Source organism: Rhyacophila brunnea, unplaced genomic scaffold (genome assembly GCF_057557595.1).
Source record: "Rhyacophila brunnea isolate RB1 unplaced genomic scaffold, BYU_Rbru_1.0 scaffold_8, whole genome shotgun sequence".
NCBI lineage: Eukaryota > Metazoa > Arthropoda > Insecta > Trichoptera > Rhyacophilidae > Rhyacophila > Rhyacophila brunnea.
The window spans coordinates 27,172,349-27,199,121 of record NW_028233350.1 but is presented as its reverse complement, the minus strand read 5'-3'; positions in this window follow the sequence as shown (position 1 = coordinate 27,199,121).

Below are 26,773 nucleotides of genomic sequence, written 5' to 3'. Positions count from 1 at the left end.
TAACCTTCCGTACTGGATAAATAATATTAAATTCTACAAATTGTCTTCTTGGTCGACAGGAATTTTTATTGTAACACCATTATCAAGTATTTTATATCATTATTTCGTTAAAATTTCGTTATCCATTAATTGAGTACCTAACTCAATTAATAGATAGATAAAATTTATAGTTTGTTGCCATTTTTTTGACTTGATGAAAAAATAGTTAACATGTTTTAAAAAAAAAGGTTAAAATATTATTCATTAGTTTTATTTTATATGAAAATCAGTCTTCTTAATTTATTTAGTTAAGATGAAAAAAATAATAATCATGTTATATTTAAAAGCTTTCCGAGTAAAACGTAAACCTTCTTCTAATAAGTAGATTATTTTTATTACAAAATACACCGGTATGAGATTTTGCTATCCGAGATAGTAGGTAATATTCTTTGAACAAGTAAGTATGTCATCAAAATGTCGTGTAGAGCACTGGCGTCTTGTTGATACAGCGATTACTAAATAAGTGCTATTAGCTTGTCTTTAATAAGCAAAAAAGCACGAACGTTTCTTTTTCCCAGTGCCACAGAGTCATTTTTTATATAATATAATCGTAAGTAGCTACTGATATGATATGGTATGAGTATTTATATACAAGTTTTTTTTTTATTGTAGAAAACTCCGCAAAAAAGTTAAGTAAAAAAGTAAGAAGCTCGCGATAGAATTACCTGTATTTAACGTATATTTTCACTGAATAAAAAATAAACAAGATAATCGTGTTGGTTTACCAATGCAACTTCGGTTTATTAAGATATTGTAAGTCTAGCCTGCTATCTCAGTAAGAAAAGAACGCCTTTAAAGATAATATTAAAAATACTGTTTTGAACTCCATATTTTTAATATTATATTAAAAAATATTAAAATAATATACTGGCTATCAGCACCGTATGAATGATAATGAATTAGGTAATGTGTAGCATGATAAAAATCCATAAAATAGAGGAAAGCAGGAAAGAAGGAAAGGACGTTGAATAAGATACTAAGACCAACGCGGGTTTAAATATATTTAAAAGAAATTCAATAGAAAAATGGCCATTCATAGTTGGGGTGGAGAATCTCATGACTTTCGGTTGGGTGTAATTTTCCCGCAAAAATGATTTTACTTAAGTTATGTGTAAAATCTAGAATTTAAGTTAATACTTAATACTTTCGGTGTACTACCGCTGTATAAATGGTGGAATATAAGAGTTATGTTTGGGTTAAAACAGAATCTAAGTGAGCTACCAGTAACCAATAAACATAATATAATATTTATCGGAAAAAAACCCACCCCAACTTGTTGCCCTATTAATGATAATCACTGATAGGTTAAAGGAATAATATATTTTGAAAAGTAATTAGTGCTTAACAGAATTAAAATTCACAGTGCTTATGTTCAATTAATAGAAAATACAGTAGGTATTTATCTACCTACGTTATCATCAAACAACACATATTCATACATGTGTCCCATGGGTCATGCGTAAATATAAAGCATTATATTGCTAAGGCAGTAAAAAAACAGCACCATAAATTCAATAATAATATTGTTTCATGGTTGAGTAAGGTTAGAATTTATATAGTAAAACCTTAGAGTTGTAAGAATAATTCTACTTTTGTGTGTTTGGATTATTGGCAGTTCTAAAGTTTAGAACTGTTACACCGGATGATGGGTTTGTAGTCTGAGAAAACTATCAATATCTCTAAAGAATTCATTCGATGTTTGTTTTTCACTATTGTAAAAGTTTTTACTTCATAAATTTTGCGTTCTATGTCTGATTTTAAAAGATAAAGTAGAAATTGAAAAATATTTAAAAATAACAAAAAAGTAAGTAAGTAATTCACGCAAAAAATATGCAATTTTAATTAGAATAACACGCATAGTTTGAATAAAATAATAAAAAAAAAATTACACAATATGACAATAATAATATGTTCTGCATACTCAGTTTAACAAAGTAACAAGCATAACGTATTATAAAAGGTTTGTTCTTCATGCGATGGCTTGTAATCGTAAATAATTGTATCAATAGTACCGCCTATGAGATTGTCACAAGGGCGACTGACGGATCTGTAGCAATCAAGGACTGAGTACCACGTCCATCTAGCCGTAGATAAACTTGGAGAATGACAAACACGTCTGGTCAACCCTTTTGTTGTTGCGCTTCACAATATTGACAATATTAACAAAAATCAAACCAATTCAAACGTGATTTTAATAAATACCTAATTGTAATGTACTGTAGAAATTTATGTAGCATAATATAGTAAGAAAATAAACAAATATTTACGTATAACATTTAATTTAGTTTCCAATTTTATTTTAAAATTTAATCAATAAGTCTGTTAAATTTAGTTCGTATTTAATTATTAATATCTGCATTCGAAATCAATAACAAGAAAGTTCAAAATTATTATAGCCAGCCTATCAGAAGGCAGGCCATTACTTGTTTTTGTTGCTTTTCGTAGACCTTTGTGAATAGGAGTTACTAAAATACAGTGCGCATAAATTTATTTGCAAATGAAGGGTTCATTTTACAAAATTACTTGCATGGTTAATTATTATTCTATTTTTTATAGTGAATAAATAAATATAATTAAAAATATCCCACGTTTTATTTATTTGGGTCGTTTTGAGTAGGTTTTTTTATGGAAACAAAACAACGTGCAACGTTAATATTAATACTGATTTAACAAATAATATTATTTGTATATATGTACATACATTATTTACAGATTTAATGATAGCGTGTTTGTATCTGAGTTTTGAATGAGATTTGAAATAAACTCGAATCGACGGTATCGTAAAGTATGATGATAAATTTTCTCACAATAGAATTATTACGACATTTTACCACAAAATTATTAAAGGTACAGTCTAATGGATTTAAATCTTGTACTATTCCACTTGAGTCGTCGTTTTTTGCGACCCGGGTTTCGTTTTTCGGCATCTTCAGGCACTATGTGCACCCACCAAAAGATAAATACACACTGACAACGAATACAGTTAATTCTAACTTATATAATACATTAATACTGTAAAGTAAGTAAAAACTTTATCACCTATCTATTAAGTCAAAGATATCGATAAAAATATAAAATCCTAAACTTATTGTTAAAATGTTACAATATAATAAAGTAGTTGATATTTGAGTCACTGACTTAATTTTTACGTAATAATAATAACATATTAATACAAATTTCATAATCAGTACATATTTAAAACAGCTGTTGATATTATTAATTAAAGTGAAAACTAAAAAAAACTAGTGTTCATTGAATTTACTTACTACATAATATAAGAATATAAGTCGTTAATGAAAAAATTTGCTATGTAGGTAGGTACCTAGTTATTCATACTATATTACAGACTGCTTAACTTATCATCGCTAGACGCCATTTATCTTAGACTAAAGTAATTGAATTTTGTCACAAATAGAGCCTCGCCGAAAGCATATAAACTGACTGGAAATAATGTCGGCTAACTAGAATTGATTGTAATCACAGATAGCCGTGAATCTCCATATTATATTGGCTGAGTGTACAACACAGATTGTGCGGCCATTGATGAATTCTGGTCCAGTTGATTTATGATCGGGGTTCACGGACTACACATCGAGATATAAAATAATTTATAATAGTTTACCACTTTACGAAGATTCATAGTGGGTAACAGCCAAAATATATGGAGTACAGTCGTCAAATTTAAGTGAAGTTATATATTCAATAATAATAGTTGTAGGAAATTTATACCTTCTCATTATAAATTAATATCTCTCATTTTATAATGAACCTTGAGATAAATAGGTAGGAGAAAACTAATAATCGTTGATAGATTAAATACATGGTTAGCACTGGCACATACTTTATGATGATACTGATCATTTGAGAAATTAACTATGTCTTTTATCTTGGCTTATTTATAACTGGATATAGAAGTTGTGAAGTTAAGTACTAAGCAAATAAGGATGATTTAATGTCTAGAAATTACAAAATTTGAAAGAACATGAACGTAACTAGTGCTAAGAAATGTGGTTCAATAATCAATAACTTGGTGGGTAATGGTTTATATTTAAAATGTCAAGACAAAAAGCATAAAGGCTCCCTTCCGACTGTCATTACCTGCAATAGTTATTAGATAACTGCAATTACGATACTGTCTAAGAATCATTCCCTCCATTATGTGAAGCGTCGGTATAACTATATTGAAAATTACTCACTGGCAGAATATGCAGATGAAGGTATATTATAAATATGATAAGTAAGTATAAGTTAGTATATATAAGATATGATAAGATAAATATATTATAATTATGATATAAATAAAAAGGATTTCAAGTTATACACATTTATATTTTTTTATAAAAATCGATGTTTTTTAAAATAAATATAAAAAATGTTAAAACTATGAATTAGTCAAAAATCTCTTAAGTTATGCTTAGAAAACCTAATAAACTAAATTTTAATAATAAATATGACCATAAAATATATGTAATTATAGGGTGTGGTCCGATTCAACAAATTCACATTTTATTACATTTTTTACAATTGTAAGTTTATCTTTGACTTAAAATAAAAAATATTTTTCTTTTTAATGTTTTCAGATACATATTTATTAATAAATACAGTTGAAATTGTAAATTATCAACAAAAAAAATCTTAAATTGCAAGCTTCGTATTTTTCCGCTAGGTGCCTCTTTAAAAAAGGCTCAGTAAAGGCTTCACCTTAAAGAAAGAAACAACAATATAATGTAATATTAATAATCGTAGATAAATTGCAGCCAACTACTAGTTATAAGACCTCCAGAAGCCAGTTACGACCTAATTTTTGAAGGAAGCACAATTTATGGAAGTTCTTAAAAATTAACACGCTTGACTGTTAGGTGGTTTCTGTAGTACTGAAGGAAGATTCTCCAAATTTCATGTATGAATACTTAATATGAAATAGCTGCACATACAGAATAGGCTCTCGATGTCATGCGTAAGACGCATACTCAGTTATCAAAACTAACAATTAACTTACTAAACAGCATTCGTTATTTACATAAATCATTTCTGTCTTACTTGAATTATGTAAGATATGTAGTATCATAATATCGAAGCATGACTTACCCGGTGCACAAAATATATAAGTAAGATGATGTTATATATTATGTGCTCGTACCTTAAATTAATTAATTGATTTATATAAACTTACGTCAATTCTTAGTAGGATTCTGTAAAATAACAGAAAATATAAATGTATTATACAATAATAGATATTAAGTTACAACACATCAACAAGACAGTATGGTATCACTGTTGGCGGTCCAATCTCCGACCCATTGCCCTTTGCAACATGTACGATAAAATATCGCGTACTAATGCAATATTTAAATTTGATTATCTCAAAAAATAACTTTTTACGACTTTTTTTTAGATATATGGAAACCGCAAAATGAACTATATTTGTATGAGCAAAGATTTCATATCGATTCCAGTATCGTTCGTTTTTTGAAGAACGTTGAAATATGTAGACCCTATTTTTGATGCGCTGAATCGACCCAAAATTTTAATAAACTGTATTTTCATGTATTGGGACTTGCGTACCATTTATATAGCTATGGAAAGTAAAAGAAAATTAAGCGTAAATTCCGGACATAAAAATGTCACAAAAACCTGACTGCAAAATTTTATAATAATTATTGTCTTCCAAAATAGCGTAAATATTTTTTTTAAAAATAAAAACTTATACCTTTCAATGCTAACTATGAATCAAAGGTCATTGATTTTATGAAACAATGAAAAATGTGTTCAGTAAAATATTATACAACTCATGTTATTGAGGAAGTATGTCTTAAAAACATCTAATAAAAAAGTTAGAAAACTTAAATACATTTATACCACAAAAATGTCTAGATAGCATAAGCCATGGGACATAACGATAACGACTTTACATCAACAACTTAAATTCTTGCATTTTCTTATGGTTTAAATAATATTGACTGAAACCAAAGTAAGTTTTGAAGTCGAACGTCATGAGACAGCATGTTTACGAAAACAAGCAGATGGGAAAAATAGGAACAGAAAAAAACTTTTTGAAATTCAAAATAGGTGATACCTAGTAGGTAGAATTTTTCTTCCGGAACATTTGGGGATGAAATAAATAATATTATTACATCAGTATTGAAGAGGCAGAACTTCTTTGAATAAAGCGCGCATTAAATAAAATTTGACAACAGTTTAATTTAATTTTTTAAATTATATATTAGTATTTCAATTTTGAAAAATAAATTGTATAGTGTAAAATTAAAGATATAAATGGAGGCACCTAATTAGCCCCACATCAATGCAACTAACCCACCCAACCACCTTGCACGAAAAAGCAAGGGTATGGTTATTATTAAAAAAAAAAAAAAAAACACGTAGTTGTCTAACCTAATAGTAAGAGTAAGAGTAATTGGCTGACATCCATTTATCGTAAAAAACAAAATCAGTTTCAAACCTTCACTTTGTGGAGGCCCATAAGATATTCTTAGGATCAGATATAATACATTTTTTTTACCAAGGATGAGCGTCGCCGATTGACCAGAATCGCTTAATTATTGATTAAAAAACGATTTTTTGGTAGTATGTATGAGACACATCATTTGAACTAATTTACTGAATAGTAACGTTATAGGTTATAACGATCGCTTTTTCTGTAGAAGGGCTTAATTGAATACGAATGGATATAAGTTGATACAAAGAAAACAACGATTTAATATTATGTATAATACCGTTGTAGATACTTTACTGTATTATTATAAAAAAAGTATTTTTATCGTCATGCGTTTATAAGTACTATTTTTTTAATCTCATAAAGGCTGATTATTATTTAGAATGTGCATGCACCACTGGCATATTATGAAATGTGCACGAAGCGGATAACCTACGGATCTGAAACCTATCAAATTTTGATAAAATATCGATAAATAGTTTTATGTCGTTTACTTGTATCCAACAAAGGAAAAATATTCTATGCATTTCGGCATAAGTTACTTGAGTAAATAAGCTTTAAACGGTCATTATTATGATATATATTATAATGATGCTTGAAGTTTTCAGAGGCAAGAATTATTCAAATACTATATTACCCATCAATGTGTTTAGATAGTACGTATGTAAAATTACTTTTCGTAAAATAATCAATTAAATTACTTTAGCACTTAGAAATCCATAATATTCTGATTTGAAGCAAACATGTGAATTATTAATTATATAATTATTATAGTCTAAAAAGTTTCACATATTATAAGAATAATAATCATTTTAATATTTACTAAGTAGCTATGCAATAATAAATAATAAATACTAATTCATTGTACTGAGCTATTAATTACATGGCAATTAATGCATACCAAGAGAATATGTCAAATAAAATCTCTGTTTACTAAAAAAATAATATATTCGTCCATTTATCATTCAAATCCTTCGAATCCTATATTCAATTAATTTTCATGTTTGCTGTGGCCTGTAAAATACTCAACGTAGGACAGACTTGATCTTGCATGTTGTCCGATTTTATATAGGTATGATCTAATCTTCTTTGTGTATTTTAAAAATATTAAATTATTTGTTTATTCACTTTATAATTTTGAACTCAATCGTGTAAAGTATGAAAGAAGACAACTACCAGTTTCGGTTACAAACAAACAGAGGGAAGATTGTTAGTCATTTTTCTTGTAATGACACGAATTTAATGATATGAAGAAAATTATCAATGAGGGAAGAATGAGAATGAAGGAAGTTTATCATTTGTATATTATAATATATGATATGTTTATTATAATAAATATATCATGTAAGTATGATTATTCATAATTTATAAGAAAGTTTGTAAAAAAAATGTTTCATTAAACAAATGAGCTGGATATTCTATGGATGAAAGAATAACGTAGCATAGTTTTTGTTTCACCGTGTTCACTTTTATTAGTGATAATATTACCGAGCGATTGTTGATCTAACTTGTAGTTTATATCTACGCCAGAACTTTAAAGCAAAAAAAATATTTTTACTAGATTGTAGGTTTAATAGGGGAATAATGAAATTATACTGCATAATTGTTATGGCACAACGTTTTTAAAAATCAACTATAAAATAATTGCGAATTTGTTAACTTTACATATGCAAAATAAAGTACAGATATAATCAATCAAAATTAATTATAATTATACCATCCTGGTGGTTTTTAGAAAATTGGTGGGTACACTTAAACTCGTTGTTATTCAGGTAAAATATACAAATATTCATTTTATGATTCAGTATCGGCGAAGGTGGATTATAAAATTAATAACGAGCGTCCGCTGTAGTATCAAGTTGCCAAAATTCACCACTGGATGGCCGCAAACCTGCGAGGGGAAGCATTGTTTTTACTAGCGCGCGGCTTTCCAAAATGTGACAGTGAAAACAAGTATATAACCCAAAAAGCTTTAAACTAAAAATATTAATAAATCCATTATGTACAAGCAGATAAACTGAAGACGTACTAGCGGATAAAATAACTGGAATTATTATGTTTTCTATTTAACATTTTTACATAATTTGAAAACACCTCATATATTTTATGTCTACTTGAAAAAACCTTTGTATAAAAGTAGCGTGGCTCAAACCAGCATATTAAATTGTTGTGGTTTAAGTCAAGGTACGAGGGTGGGTCAATAAGTCCTTAGAAAAGCCGACAGGTGGCGCGACTAGTACTGTAAGCGGTTTGTTTTCATGCAGCGGCACTACCGATTCAGTATGCTGCGAAGTTTCAATCAGATTGGTCGGGTTGTTGTGTGTTTCTCGTACATTTAAAAAAAAAATGCTTGTGGAAAATGGAAAAATGGAAAATGGAGAAAATTGAGTTTAGATCTGTTATTAAACATTTTAATATAAAAGGGTTAACAGCAAAGGAAATAAAAAATGAGTTGGATTTAGTTCACGGCATATCTGCTCCTTCACTTGCAACTATTTATAACTGGTTAAATGAATTTAAACGTGGTCGTACATCAACAAAGGATGAACCACGCTCAGGACGTCCTGTAGAGGTGACTACACCAGAAATGATCAATAAAATCCACGATATGGTGTTAAGTGACCGAAGATTAAAGTTGAGTGAGATAATTGAGGTTACAGGGATCTCAAAAGGTAGCGTCATTTCTATTTTACATGACAAATTGGGCATGAAAAATATTTCTGCAAGATGGGTGCCGCGTTTGCTCACAGTCGACAATAAACGCAATAGGGTGTGGCCTCTAAAGCCCTGTTGTCGCTCATGCAACGCAATCCGGATGAATTTTTTCATCGCTTTGTGACTGTGGATGAAACATGGATACACCAATATACTCCCGAGACGAAAGAACAGTCAAAGCAGTGGATTGCGAAGGCAAACCATGTCCAAAGAAGGCGAAAACCGTAAAATCAGCTGGTAAGGTTATGGCTACTGTATTTTGGGATGCACGTGAAATTATTTTCGTTGACTATTTGGAAAAAGGAAAAACAATAACAGGGGATTATTATGCATCTTTATTGGACCAGCTAAAAAACAAAATTGAAGAAAAACGGCCTCATTTAAACAGGAAAAAAATCCTCTTTCATCAGGACAATGCCCGTGTTCACACATGTTTACGATCAATGGCTAAAATTGAAGAATTGAAGTTCGAATTGGTCGACCACCCACCGTATTCGCCAGATTTAGCCCCCAGTGACTGTTTCCTTTTCCCAAACTTAAAAAAATGGCTAAGTGGACAACGTTTTTTTTCAAATGAAGAAGTCATCGATCGGACAAATGCTTATTTTGAGGACCTTCCGAAAACTTATTTTTCTGACGGTTTAAAAAAAATTGAGAAACGTCTTACCAAGTGTATTGAGCTCCAAGGAGATTATGTTGAGAAATAAAAAAAAATACAAAAATAAAAACTGTTTTAATGCTTTTTTCTAAGGAATTATTGACCCGGTACCCTCGTACCTACCAATTTTAGTTTTAACGTTTTTTCACTTGCACAAAAATAAACATTTTTTTTATTAATTTATGGATTCTTTGTTCATATTTGCAGTATAATTAATCAATATCAATGTGACAATATATATTATTTTAATATGTAAATACATATTAGCTCGCAACCTCCCAAAAAAATCAAACCATAAAAATAATCAACATGATGAAAAACGAACAAAAGAGGAAAGAATAGATGAAATGATCACGTGTCAACAGTGACAAAATAATAAGCGGCGTACATCACGCGTGTGCTCGAGTGAAGGTGCCTTTTCACACTGTTGCATGTTGCTACATGATACTAGTTATGAGCTATCCTAACAGATGTTGTGAAAAAATATTCATCATTATTGATTACATGATGTGTGATGTATGTATTTATAAATGAATGAGAGTACAGATTTTCTTTGTTCTACAATATATAATTATTATTCTATACTGGTATAATTTTTCAGTATGTTCTACGTTGTTTTAGTTGGGAAAAATTATGTATACTTAATACATTGCGATTTTTTCTGTAAAGTGTAATTCGACTGGATATTAAATAATATATTTTACTTAAGCTCGTGACATTATTTAACTAATAACTATTTGATACTACTTAATTTGTTCCAGCCTTCAGTTTCTATGGATATAATGAAGTAGTTTTTATTGTGTCCTACCCTCCAGTGAATACTATTGTTTATGTATTTTCGCAGAAAAGCTGTTATTAATCCTTCACACAGCTGAAAATTATGTGTTGTGGTCGCGAATGATGGATAAAAAACATTAATATTCTGATGATAGATTTGTAGCCCAAAACAATACAAAGCGCATGATTTTAATATTAATTATTATGCACTTTACATTAATACAATTAAAAATACTCATTCAGTATAATAATACTGCATGCAAATTTAAAAACGTGTACACGGTACGATATATAGTATTAAAATATACAAAATAATTTACTTTAAGTATGTATTGAAAATAAATAGTTACTGATAACTATATTTTATGTTTCTTTTCAAAATATTATTCATGAAATATTGTTCCTAATGATTCTCTTAATTGGAAGTTTTTACTTCGAGATCGTAAGCTCCGATCATAATATTTTGCTGCGCTACAGCGGATAGGCTGTTCAAATATTCGTACATTTATCAACGGGCTGAGACAAACAAACATAATTAGTAGGGCTCTACGTATATCTTCGTCAGTTTATAATATATCCTCATTGTATACGGAAATAATTTACACATTATAATAATAATGATACGAATAACTTTACTAATGCGTGAGCTTTAACGAAAAGCTACTCCACTGACTATAATAATATTATGTCAGATAAGTAAGTTGATGTTTATTGCTAAGTTAGATGATAAACAATGCAAATCGTAAGCGGAAAGCTCTCCTTTACGATACTAGAGTAGGTGTCAGTATTATATTTCCACCAAAACTCAGGCGTGATACAGCCACCCTAATATGGTATAAAAGTGTGTTGTAAAACTCTCAACTCCCATTCTATGGTGAAATATATTATACTGGGTAAAATTAAGAAACCGTTTCTGGATAATAAATGAAGAGGTTTTTCAAATGAACTAAACGTTTGAAGATATCTAGTGGTGTGAATGACAGACATACAAAGTGAGAAACTTCCATTTGGTAGAGTTCTCACTTGCTAAAACTTCTCAGATGGTGAGTTTCAGACACATAATATGCGGATAGCTAGCAATCGTGATAAAATCCTTTTTATTTGTGTGAGTGTAGAGAAATAAATCCCACTGAGCATATCGTTGATATTATTTTTAGCTTTATTTTCACGCATTTCTGCCATCCACCAGACGTGCTGATATCGATTGAAGGTCTACCCATGGCTTCCTAGTGGGAATAATTTCAACAATTCTATGCGACAACTGCTGTTTTTTCTGTAGTATATGTTATCTTTTTGCCATATAAGTAAATTAATATATTTTTATTTATAAAAAGTAAGTACCTACTTCATTATATCACAATGGTTTATTCAATAGTAACCATTCTTTTCATCATTGTTTCTATTGACATTTTCAATGTTCATATTGTCTTTTCCAATACACTATACTGCCCTTACTACTGAAATACACACGCCATAGAAAGTGCTTGTAGCAGCTTTAATTTTATCAAACGATTATTCCTTCAAAGTTCATTCTCAGAGCTTTTTTCACAAATTTTGACAAACATGTTAACATAACCAGACTTTTGATAAGTACCTACGTAAGAAGTAAAAGGGCTTCTCAATTTTTTTGAAACACACCACAGTCACTCTTTGAAATGTTCAAATTAGACCAAATACAATATATATTATTTTTAAAATAAACAATGTTTAAAGTAGCTAAGTACACTCTTTTACTAGTTATAATAATATAATAAAACTTATAAGGTCCATAAAAACCCACAAAACTGTCATTATTTTCATGCGTACTTAGGTATATCTCAATAAAGGGATGGAGAGAAGCCGTTTTGCTTTCGAGTGCTTGTATTCAATCTTCAGTTGATTTTTATATTATTTAGTAATGTGTATAAGATTATATTGTATCAAAGCAACAAATGTATACTATGTTATACCGTATTGATAATCATAAAGTTTTTTTTTTTTAGAATTATTAATAACCATATCCTTGCTTTTTCGTACAAGGTGGTTGTTAGTAATTTTGAACAATCACAAACACCCAGGCTTTGAGAAAAACACATTAATGTTTTTGTCATGACCGGGAATCGAACCCACCTCCCTCTCCCACTGCACCACGAGAGCCACCTAATCATACAGTATTCTCATTAGTGCTCACAACGCGACTGGCGCGTTTGCAGTAGTTGGCCATTCGATATAATTTACATGATATTTAAATGTGTTAATTAAAGAGTAATTAGCTGGTCAGCAGTAAATGTAAACTAGCCTATCTCTAGATGCCGCTTGAAAAAATCACTGCCTAACAAATTACTCTCATAAACATAATATTTTTATATCCCAATTCAGATCTAAGGGTGCATTATGGCATATGCTCCACCTATAACGGTAACAGTAAACCACAATGATCACTTGTCGGGAGTGAAAAAAAATTAAAACATTATTTTTATCGCCGATAAATAAAGTTATTCAAATTTTGACGAAATGTACGAGTACCATAATACATCTTATGTGCGATAAAACATTCTTTTCGATTGCTTATTTGACTTTACGTTTGAATAATGTTCTTTTAAGTATTATTTGAAGATGTTGGTTTGATTTTCCTAGAAACGATAAGCAGACGTCAAAACCTTTCTAAAGTTTACTTTCATATACATATCTGTAGGTATGCTTTATATGAAAAGCGTTACCCGACTATTTATGACATTTATGTAGATGGGGGAGGGGTGTTTATTTGCCAATAATAATATTTAAAAAAACATTAGATTAATTATATAAACTATTTGTTTACACCAATAAAATTATTCAGATAAAAAAACCTTATATAATACACATCATTATAAATAACACACTAGGTACTTACTCAGTTTCAAAAAAATACATGACACTTCAATAAAAAAGACATCCTTTAAAAAAAATGTATAACTACTATAAAAATATTACATTAAAAATACCTTATTTAAATTTAACTTCTGGGTACCCTCATGAGGAAGGAAACTTTTTTTGACAACATTGTTTATTAAAATCACCACTTAATTTAAAATTATGTTAATTAGTTATTATTATTATTATTATTATAATTAAATGGGTTGTGTTTGTTATAATTATTTTTATAGTGTGCAGGAGTAATTATTATTATTAATAAATTCACAGTAAATAATAAACTTTATTTATTTAAACTTGCAATATGATTATCGATTAGTTTTAATACTAGTATTTATGAATCTAAAATTCATACTTTGCAAAGAATAACTGCAAAGTTTTTTTTTTACACGAAAAACAAATTTTTTTTTAGCCGTTCCAAAAATAATTCGTCAACTGAACGTTCACTATTAAATAAATGTAATTATTTCGGCTTGAAAAGCCAATAATTCGCGTGATGTCGATTGAGCAAAATAGCGTAAAGCGCTTATGACGTCATATTAGTCCTTTTCCACACGTCTACCGCGAACGGCGCTCGCGATCAACTAAGCCAGCCGGTTCGCAGGGCGCACCGTAGTGCCAAGTATACAGCCTTCGCGAAATGACCTCTCGCTCCCTCAGCCGGGTGTGGAACTGTGCGGCCTGAAAGAGAGAAACGGTCGAGGGGCACAGCCGTGCGGTCACTCTCCAAGTTATCGTGCTCGATTTGTTTTTCTTGCCTCGCTGACGAAAAAACTGGATATATATAAAAAATATTAATAAACACGTTGATTCAGAATATGCGGGTGTTTTTGCATAAATTAAAATACGTAATGTAAGCAACAACGCATAGCGCTTTTACGATCCAATAGAGATTTTAGAATGTATTTTTAACTTCGATATTTTTCACTGGCAACCTGCTGTTTTATAATTTGCATACCACGCTGTTTGATATTTAAATTGATAGTTTATTTTAAATATTATTATAATATAAAGCATACACATTATATTTTAAAAGGTAAACTTTCATAATAATATGTATATTAGCTGCTGTAAGCTGTCGGAATTATTTTTTTATTGACTGTAAAATCCACTCTTTCTAGAAAATTTCATTAGAGATTTTTTACAAATAGTTTTTATCCATTTACTTAATCTTTCTGATAAATTGCCTGACATTCATTTGAAAATCTGAATTTTATAGATGACATTCTGTCACTCTATCATAATAATATTATCATCTATAAGTTCAACATTTAATTCTTGATTTAAATAATTTAGAGAGTATCTATCTGAATTTATCTTATGAATATCATCATCATAGATACCCCCTAGTATACCAAAAATATTCTTATAGTTAACAATCATCAATAACGGTAGTTTTTAACAAAATTTAAAGAATACTGTTAGTTTGGCAACTAGGGCGGGCATGATTTGAAATAATTTTAATATCATTTTTATGTTATATTTGATAAATGTACCTACTGCATAATATGTATAATATTACCGCACCGTGAGTGTAAAACCAAGACATGTGCATTTTTTTTAATTTCGAGAATAAATGCGAAACAACTGCAAAAGTCGTAAACTTGATAATGTAAAAGTGAAGTCACTGAAAGAACATGCAATATAATGTAGATGTAAACCAAATATTATGGTTTTTATTTAGAATTTCTATTTGTCCTGACAAAACGAAACCCTAATATCTCTAAAATATGTCTTTTGCGGATGTCTTGGTTTTACACTCACAGTGCGTTATATTTATAAACAAATACTATCGAAAATCCGAATATTATTTTATAAGCTTAACATAATATTAAATATAATGAAAAAGTGGTATCTATTTTTAAGTATTCACCATTCTGTGTTGTACGAAAAAGCTGCTTTGGATAGCTAACGTTTTCTAGATAATTGTGTTCCAACGGCTCCAAATTGTTGAAACTCAATTATCAAAAATACAGCTGAAACCTAAATACAATCATTGTTTCACATTCAGAAATATTTGGTATTTTATTCTGGTAGTAATTGCATCGATTGATACATTGTTTTCTATTAATTCTATCTGTTGTTCAATACATATTATGTATAATAATAAAATTAGTACGTAGGTAAAAATCAATACGATTTATATTAATTAATGAAATAAAATATTCAAGTTGTTAAACTTTAGGAAAGTAGAAAATTATTTAATAAAAATATATTGTCTCTCGAGTCTCGACATTAGAATATTTTAGTTATTTGGTGCCAATAGAGGTAGGTATGGGATTTGTTTTGATATTTGTGGATCATTAAATGCCAGTATCAACTTCTCAATTTACTTCTGGACGAAGGTCATTATCACTTACTTGTCTTGTCTTGATAATCATCATAATATCGGTCCAGCGACGGTCTACACTTAAGAGTTTCTGCAATTTGTAATATGTTTTGTTATCTGCTCTATTTATCTTTGTTTGCTTGATTACAATTTTTTTATCACTCAGTATCATGCTCAACATGGATTTATCCATACCACTTTATATTACTGTTAGTTTTTGAATCGCCTTTTAATTTAGGGTATATTAGTACCCATTGAAAGAACACATAAACACCACAGTTTGGGGAGAAAGTGAAGTTACGCTTGAATATTTTACCAGCTCATGCAAATGCACTCCATCCCAGCTTTGATATCCAATTTTTTTTTTCAGAAATTCTTTTTTTTTATATTTTTTTGGTGGCGTCAACTCTCTCAGTCGGTTGCGAGTTTTTGTCTCTTAAAATACTAATATACTTACAATTATAAGAAATTCAAATACAAATATATCACTAGTAGCCACATGTGTTTCAATGGGTGACCTACATAGTCAATCTTACAATGGTGACCCCGACGCCAAGAGTTTTATTCTTAAGAACTTTACTATGAAGGGTATAAAACTGTACAAAGTCGACTCACTCAATCAGTTGCGAGTTTTTGCCTCATGCAAACGCGCGCTTATATAGTTATAATGTTATTATAATTAATTCAACAAAAATTATATTACAAGTGTCTACATATGTTTAAATGGGTGACCTACCATATAATCAATTCCTCAAATTTTATGTATTCATAAATATAACAAAAAAATGTCATCTTTTATTTAACTAATTATGTACTTGTTGAAGAGTTTTGATACTGTTTTCAGGATTTTTTAAAAATTATAATTAGTAAAAAACTAAGTTTATTTAATGTCCCAATAATTTAAAAATACCTAAAAGGTTTTATTATAAGCTTATGAAGTAAGGAAAATTTTTGTATTTTATGATTTTGGGCTGATGTAATAAACTTATTAATCTGCTTGGTAAATGTAAGCCACGTTTTCTAAATTTTGACGCTTGTCTGTCAGAAGTCATGTTCGGAAAAATTAAAACGCGGTGAGTTAAAACAGTTTTTCTCTGAAGCAACCTCACAAATTATGCAATGCCTTCTCCGTTTTGATGGAATACAGCCGTAGAATATAATTTAATATTATATATATATATATATATATATATATATATAATATTATATTTAACTGAAACACTTTTATCAATATGATCATGTTAATATATCATTAAATCTATTGTATATACGAGATTATTTATTTTGAAAATATTATGATTATAATGTTTGCTAAATTGAGAATATTACAAAGTTATATTATATATTGTAGGCTGAAGGAAGGTTAATTAATTGTTTTAAATTAACATAGTTTTTAAGTAATTATGTAAGTATTTTTCTGGAATAACCACAAAGAGATCATGCCATCTTATTCTGTGAGTTGTATGAATACATAACCGTTTACAAGTCATTTAACTTTGTATTCTTGATAATGGTGTTATAACCAATATTGCTTTTGACTTATATTATCATTTTCTAGTAGGTATATTTGCATTACGAGTCTAGCGTGGAGTCTGTAGTGAGTATTGTATGATTTTTATGATCCTATATATATTCCAGAATTGTTTATGGCAAGTATCAGTTAGTATGTATAGTAGTTCTGTATTATGTTATAGTTTTGTATTTAAATAGGTTTTTGGAGGTCAATTTCATAATTATATTATTTTCATAGACTTTTGAGTACCTGTCGCTCATTTTATAGTATTTGGCAGTCATTTATAATATGCCACACTCTTTAGAGGTATTGCAGTTACATGGGTAGCAGTAATCGTACCTCAGTTTGAGTATTTTTAAATAGTCACTCAGTTTACTATGGCTTATTGAATCTGTGTAATTGTGATATTTTTTATAATCTTGGGAATAATCGTGCCCTTGATTATGCTTGGAGTACATTTTCGTATTATTGATCTGTCTGTGATAGAGGTTATGTAATCAAGCCATATTTATGAAGAAATATTATGATACTATACTATGGTTTAGATGTGTAGATATTAACAAACAGGTATTTAATAAGTTTAATGTATTTCAACGTAAGATTGGTCCAGTTAGACATTCGTAAATTATAAATGATTATTAGAGTGCTTAACGATTGAATATATAATATGTATATAATTCATCCTGAATATATCGTTATTCCAATTGTATGTTATCACGAGGTACAGTTTATTAGCTTTATATAATTTAAGATTCATGTTTGAATCCAAATATGTGTGACGTTCGTACACGCGACAGATTATAATTTCGGGTAGCAAATACTTAAGCCGATGAATCAAAATATCACAGGCCCTAACATAGAGTTACTAACACTATACATACCTATTCGTATTTATATTACAAGTAACAAATTAAAAATAAATAAATGTGGTGACCATATTGATATAGTATTATGTTGTAAATCCAAAATACCGAACTAATTAAATATTAGTAGGTAACAACAAACCCTCTTCAAATACAACATACCATTGCAAAACCCCTTACTTGGATATCCTTTACAGGTTGAAGGAGGTAGATTCATCGTTATCGTCAAACAATGCTTATAGTCTGCTATATGACATCCTACACTCTCAAGTCGCCAACTACCGGTTATGCGTCAATTACATTGAGCTTCTTTACAAGCTGTTTGTTGGCTAATTTATAATCTGCCTGTAAAGTCGCCAAGTGTAATCATCGAACAAGCTAACATTTCGATGATTACACTGGGCGATTATAAAATTATAAAAGGCAGATTATAAATTCGCCAATAAACAGCTCGTAAAGAAACTCAATGTAATTGACGCTTTAATGACGCAAGAAGTGTAACATTATGATCACTTATAACATTTGAAGAAATAAAACATCGCAAGACAAATTTTACCAATGTACCATAAGCCGATCGTAATCTGAAAATCAACGAGATGGAGAAAATCAGTCTCAATAACTGCATTCCGGTTGGCATTTTATTCGCACAATTTCTTGAGATTTCATCTAATCTGGGTGATTATATTGTTATACTTTGTAAATAATTCATTTCTTCTTTTAATAATCAAAACGGATTAAAATAACATGTTTTTCGCTAATTTCTAGGCAACTAAATTACTCTAGGCAACAAACTCTACGTACATAATAATAATATTCTGCAGATCATTTCAAAAGTGAATCACCGAAACATTGTTTGTGACTTATTATTATTCGATAATAATTATTACCTAATACTAAATTTGAATAATTTTTGAACCGTCTTATGTAAAGATTTATTGCCCTTATTAAAAAGAAGTATGGACACATGATAAATACTTATAAAGTAAAGCTATTTTAAGCCACTGACTAGTTAATGAATTTCAAGATACTGTATACAGGGTATCCCGGCAATTTATTGTTTTTGCATCTAATTTGTACTCTGGGATACATACTCAAGAGGGTGTTGGCGTTACACGTATTTACTTTATAAGCTGGCTATAACGTGTGTTTATACGATCTTAGTTATTAGATTTCTCTAACAGTACTATGTTCGTGACTGTCATAGTGAAATTATTCTGTAATGACACTGTTCACAAAAGTGACGCGATGACAATAAAGTAAGACCAATAATTATTGGCATACTTCCAATCAAATATGTTCACATAAAAATTATAGTCTTCTTCTTTGTTGGGAGCGCATTATTGAGGATCATAACTCGGTCACCGAATTCTATCTTACAATTCATTAGCATACAAATACGTATAAAAACAAGATAACATAATATCATCACAGTCATTCCGGATAGTGCAGATTATTTATTCAAAAAATATTCGCATCCATAGTCCACGTGTTTGAATTATTACACATGGATAAGTGAGGAGTGCAAAAACTTAACATCAGAATCAATAAATGAACCTCAACATCAACGTTAGTACCCGTGGTCCCAAATATTTGACATACAATTCATAGATATACAGCCAATACGTTTTACAAAAAACTAATAATTTATTTTTAAATTTTGTATTATAAATGTATTCAGTATTGAATAAATAAAAATTATTAGGTACCTAACTACATAATGTCATATAGGCATACATTTAAATGATATTATCGTTAATTTAAATGAGAGAATATTATTACTCGCTATAATTTTATAACAGTATTCAATAATTCAGCCTGTATATATCCACAGCTGGACATACACATTTATCGTATTCTTCCACGGGTCAGCGCCATCTTTAGATTAATAAAGCCTGAGCATATCTTTTAGCACAAGCAACGAGTGGTCCACTGTTCAGTTATCAAAATCAGATCCCAGATTGCTTGACATATTGATTCGCCCTTTCTCGTTTCAAATTGAATTATAAAACTTTCTTAAATCAAATATATTAATAAATTATAAATAATATACATTCTTGGTATTCATCAGCTGTCAAAGTCAGACTAGTCCTTCACACAAAAAACCGGTTGTAATATCGATTTTCAAAAAAATATGTAGCATTGATCTATGCATTACATTTGTAGAAGGTGTGTTAATTAGTGTATTATTTATCATGTAACTTATCTATTCAAATTAAACCATGAACATGATAGACGCGTCAGTATAAGCACTCTATAGCAAATAACAGGCAATGACAGGTCATCCTTAAACAACAATGGGAGGGGCGGAAAAAGTAGGACCAATCGTTGTGAATGTATCGGGTTTCTACTTGAGTCGGCAATGCAAGGGTGCATTCTAAATGCAACTCAGTCCGAAGGTTCTTCTGCTATCAGTATTTCATTAAGTAGGGTATTCTTAATGCTTCGGTCAGGGAACTCAGAAATAATGGGAACTGAAATACACAACGGGTAAGGCGATAGCAAGTAACCGACTCGAGTAAGGATGAATCCGGGTTAAACTTACACACGTGTCTAGAATACTTTTAACGTCTAATACTGAAAACTGCTCTCGGTTTATGCATTTACACTCATTTAATGTTGGTATATTACACACACTATTGCACGTGCATAATGCGTCCTTCATTTTCGTAGGACACTCACACATTCAAAAGCCTGCTTCACCATGCGGCGTATTAATATAGCCTATTGGTATTCTATTTATTATCTGTTCTGTCGCTTCAATGTATCAGTCTGGGCGTCCAATTTATGATCGTTCAACAGATTGTTATTAATATATTTAAGGTCCACATTTTTTTAGTCAATGATTAAACTTACTGGTTATAATACCTTTATGAATACTATTCTTAATATTATTATTATATGATATAATCAGTTTAAAAACAGCCCCATCTCAAATAATATAGATTTTTAAATAAACCCCAATACCTAAATGAAATTGGTTATTTTTAAAACTGTTTTATAATATATCCGTTTGTCGTCGCAAACTTTTAAGGTCTATTTTACGATTCTCAATAATATATTTATTTATTATAGGTATTAGAGGTTTTATTATAGTCTTAGAATCGTATACTGAACACCCGCTTATAAAAGGGTGGGTAACACGTCAAAGTCTTGTGATTAAACCAGGCTTTTTTTCAATTTATTTTTGATCCAGTGCTTTAAGTGTTGATCGAATGGCCAACAGCCGTTTATTATTGATAAGAGTCTGTTAAAAAAATCCGCCATGTTGAAGCAAAATGATACTTTACGTGTCATGTAAAAAGCAATATCTAGATGCGTTACAACATGTAATTTAACATAACTTTATGATTTTATTGCAAGGTTATCATTGCAATATTATTTTATTATAAATTGTTTAATCGATAATGAAGAGAAGTCATTAATACTTATGATGGAATTTTAATATAAATCTGACAATTAATTGTAAATTATATGGAATAAATTGTTTTAATGGGTATGGTATACGTTAACTGCCTTGCTAAGTAAAAAGACAGTGTTTTTTGTTTTAGTGAAATGAGAACCCAAGTTTTAAACTACCCTTTCTCTTCTATTATTGGAATTGTTTTAACATAATCTTTAAATAAATAAGTTAATATATATTTAAAGATTATGTCTGATCAATTCAATAATTTTCCATAATATAAGAAAAAAAGTAGTTTAAAACTTAGATTCTCATTTCACTAAAACCAAAAACACTGTCTTTTTTTACTTAGCAGGGCAGTATAATAGTTTTTTGTATAATATAGTAATGCATTGAAAGTTTGCCAACATTTTTAAAGTATTCCGTGATACCTAATAAAATAACTAGCTTCATACCAGTAATTGTTAATTTAGAAAATCAATAATACATTGTATTTTGTTATCACTCATCTATACGTTTTCAATCTGAATGCACGATACATGTTGGTGGAAGTTTATAATTATCATTGATATTCTAGCATGCACGTGTTGTAAAATGTTCTAATGATAGATTCATATCCTTAATTGATATAGGTTTTCAATTCACACAAATTCAAATCGATTTCGCACACAGTTTCATAAATTTAAATAAAATGCTATAATAATTAATATGATGTGATTATTAAAGAAATAAAAAAAACGTTTTACTTTTGTAGTTGTTTTGTTTTTATTTTTTGTATTATTTCAAAATTTTTTTATTATCACTACATGACGTTATCTTTAATTGGCAACATTTTTTTTCAATGAAATAGTTAGATACCTACTCAATTTCGTTGACATATATTTAAAAAAAAATTATGATTAATACTATCATAATTCTGATAAAAGAATTAATTATTAACCATTTAGTCGGCCCCAAGTGGTGGTCAACGGCTGGTCGGCCCCAAGTGGACACATTGACGCCAGTAGATGTGTTCATAGCAAAAGTTGGGAAATGCCAAACTGCCAGCAAGTCCCATCTGCTGGCCTCCCCGTGGCGACCTCCGGGCAATGCAGCGTACGCTGTAGCTAACAGCAGGGGGCGAAGGGCGAGTGACCGGCGCCATAAAACTGGCCTTCTGGCTAAGGGAAGGAAATCCCCGACAGAAAAACCTGGTCGAGCCGACCTTCAGGGCCCTCGTGGCTCAGGCCTCGGGAGCGCTGGGCTAATCACCTTGCCTCCTTAAACGAAACAGATTAACAAAACACCTACACAGCAGCCTCGGACGACAACCGGCTCTGTAAAACGACGACCTTGCATGGAAATGGACAATGAAACAGGTAGAGTAATCCTCTCTAACAACTCGAGTATGCGCATTGGGACATATAATGTTCGCACCCTGCGTACCCCCGGAAAGGACCTGCACGCCACACGCATCATGCACACCTATGGTGTGGACATCCTAGGGCTGAGCGAAGTGCGCTGGAAAGGAGCCGGGAGAAAGTTGATTGAGGGTTACTCTATTGTCTACTCAGGTCAGGAGCAATACCATCGCCAGGGAGTGGCAGTGTTGATGTCAAAGAGAGCGGCCCGTTGCCTCGTGAAATGGGAACCAATCTCGGAGAGACTGATACGTGCCTCCTTCAAGACGCCTGGTAGCTCCTTGACCGTCTTTCAGTGCTACGCCCCCACTGAGGATGCCGACGCGCAGACAAAGGATGCTTTTTACGATTCTCTCCACGCGGCAGTCTCCGCCATCCCCCGAAGAGACCGCGTGATTGTAATGGGGGATTATAATGCGAGAGTAGGAGCAGACCCGGTGCTTGGCCCCACGGTGATGGGACGACACGGCCTCGGTGACCCCAACGATAATGGTGAGCGGCTCGTAGAATTCGCCACTCTGAACGAGCTTGCAATCGGAGGCACTGTTTTTCCCCACAAAGACATTCACAAATATACGTGGACGTCTCCTGATGGACGCACGAGGACGCAGATTGACCACTTCTTATACAGCTTGAAGCACCGAAAGGAACTTCTCGACGTGCGTACTTACAGAGGCGCCGATATCCATAGCGATCATGAGTTACTTATTGGAAACATCCGAGTAAAACTCAGTCGCCAGGCGAGGCCTCCAAAGTGCGAACGAATTGACGTTGAGAAGCTCCGACGCCGAAGAATTCGGACCGACTTCGAAACTGCTGTACGAGATAGTGTAGATCGTATCTACGAGCGGCACAAATCTGAATCCGACCTCATTGAGGCGGACTGGAGCCTCATAAAGAGTGCGATTGTGTCGTCGGCTCGTACCGTCCTTGGTACCAGAAGGAGTGAGCAGCCAAAGTGGATGTCTGACGAAACGTGGGTTGAAATTGGTGAACGAGCCAGGCTGAAAGCCCTGAGAGACGAGGAGAGAGACCCCGACCGAACCGAGGACCGCCGGACTGACTACCAGACCCAAGACAGGGTAGTCAAACGATCCGTGCGGTTGGACAAGCGCAATTTTATGAACCGGCAAATTGAAGCGGCAGAGGAGGCAGCAAGCAGAAATGACACCAGGAAACTCTTCCGAATCACCCGTGAAGTCTGCGGCAGGCGACCACCGACTCCCGGAGCCATTCGTGGTCCCAGTGGAGCAATAGAGTCTGACGCAGAATGCGTCAAGAAGATTTGGAAGAATCATTTCTGCGGAGTGCTGAACCGCCCACCCCCCTTGGATCCCTTTGACATATCTGCGGAAGCTTTACTTTTGGACATTCCCCGAGCGACCGACATTTCCGATTGCCCGCCCACGCACACCGAGATAAAATCGGCTGTGAAAAGGCTCAAGAACGGAAAGGCACCGGGGGGAGACGGGATTCATCCTGAATTCCTCAAGTACAGCTTGAGCGCAATCCTGCACCCTATGTTTCATCTGATGACAAAGGTGTGGGAAGAAGAGCGCTGCCCAAGGGACTGGGTGAACGGTGAAATCATCACACTTCTTAAAAAAGGTGACCCTCTAAGCTGCGACAATTACCGAGGCATTACGCTACTCAGTGTTCCGGGAAAAATTTTGGCAAACATCATTTTGATGAGAATAAGGGACCCAATAATGCACGTCCTCAGGAAAAACCAAGCCGGGTTTCTACCTGGTCGAGCGTGTGCAGACCAAATCCACAACCTTCGATGTCTTCTCCAGCAGAGCCATGAGTTGAACAGTCCGATGGCCTGCTGTTTTGTGGATTATGAGAAGGCTTTCGACAGTCCGCACCGCCCCTCCCTCTGGATGATACTGGGAGCATACGGGATCCCTCCCAAGATCATTGCCATAATCAAAAGCCTGCACGAGAATAGCGAATGCTGTGTCAGAATTGGAGACACTGTCACGGAATGGTTCGGGGTCACGACCGGAGTCAGACAGGGTTGTGTCCTTGCACCGTTTCTCTTTATCATTCTCTTTGACTTCATACTACGGAAGTCAATACCACCCGACCGAGGCATACCTGTTACCCCCACGGTGAAGCTATGCGACCTGGAATACGCCGATGATGCTGTCCTATTCGACAACTCAATCGAGGGCATTCAAGAGACAATCGACAGGTTGCATAACAACTCCTCTCGCGTTGGTTTGAAAATCAACGCGAAGAAAACCAACGTCTTGTGCAATAGCACCTGTCCTGATCCAGATTTCCCTCTGATTAGCGATGGACAGAGCATCGAGAGCGTCGACAGCTTCAAGTACCTGGGGGTACACATCACGGGAGATGGCATTTTGCAGAAAGAGCTCGCTATCCGAATGGGAATGGCTGGAGCAACATTCAACTCGATGCGAAATGTCTGGGACTCACGATTGTACTCGGTCAAAACCAAATGCCGCCTATTCGACGCTTGCATTCTGACGGTGCTGCTTTACGGTAGCGAATCATGGCACCTTACGAAGGCTCAGAACAACCGTATACTGAGCTTCGAAAACAGATGTTTGCGACGAATACTGGGTGTGCGGTGGTATGACTTTAGGAGCAACGAGGAGATAAGAGAACGTACCAAGCAGCCTCTCATCACGCTGAAAGTGAAGAGGCGACGTTGGACCTGGCTCGGCCACGTGCTGCGGATGCCAGAAGAGAACTTTAACCTGGCTTGCCTGTTCTTCAAGCCGACCGGATTCCGGCGTCCTGGAAGGCCGCTAAATACAATCTACAGAGTGTATACGGCGGAGCTACGGGATGCTGGTTTGACCTGGAACGAAGCAAGAAGACTGGCGAGCGACAGGGATTCTTGGAGGCGCCGCGTGGTGTCCATATGCTCCAGTTAAGGGGCGGATATGGGCAAAGAAGAAGAGTAGCCGACAAGATTTTTTTGTTACAAATTAAAAGTCTCATAAAAACGAAATTGGTCATGAGATAAAAAAATAAAGAAAGTGAACCAAAGGTAAACAGTAACAATATTAGGTACCTATTTGTTATTTCTTTAATATAGTGCTTACTTACTTACCATGCTTTTCTACCAAAAAATGACAGCAACAAAATAAATAATGCATCCTTTTAGTGCATATTTTTAACGAAAATACGACGAAAATGACATTTCACAATATATATCTATAGATTCTAATGGATTTAAATTCAAATTCCATCAAGTATCCTCGGTCGATAGTATTAATATTATGCCACTTCATAACTTTGCACTCCAGCTCCAGGATGAAAATGATATAATGTATACTAAACATATTTTTTTACATACCTAATATATTATTTATTTATTACTACATATTATAATGATACAAGTGAATATTATTTGATCTAATTTTATCCAAGGTTATCAGGCAAACAGGCGTATTAGTGTAGTAATAAGTACAAAATAAGTGCAAAGTTATAAAGCGTATACTCTAGGTGCCTAATTAATTCATTCCATAAAATTTATTTTCATATAATTTTGTATTAATGAGTGCTTTAAAATAATTGAATTAACCAATGTTAGTCTCAATTTTGAATTATATAGAGTGGATTATACCATATTGGAAATATGTACATACGAGATATGCAACCTTACGGGAACTATTTAAATTGGATTGGAATAATAGAATAGACGTAGGATATTTCAATGTAGGAAGCGTTATTGATCTTGTCGTTGAGGTCATGA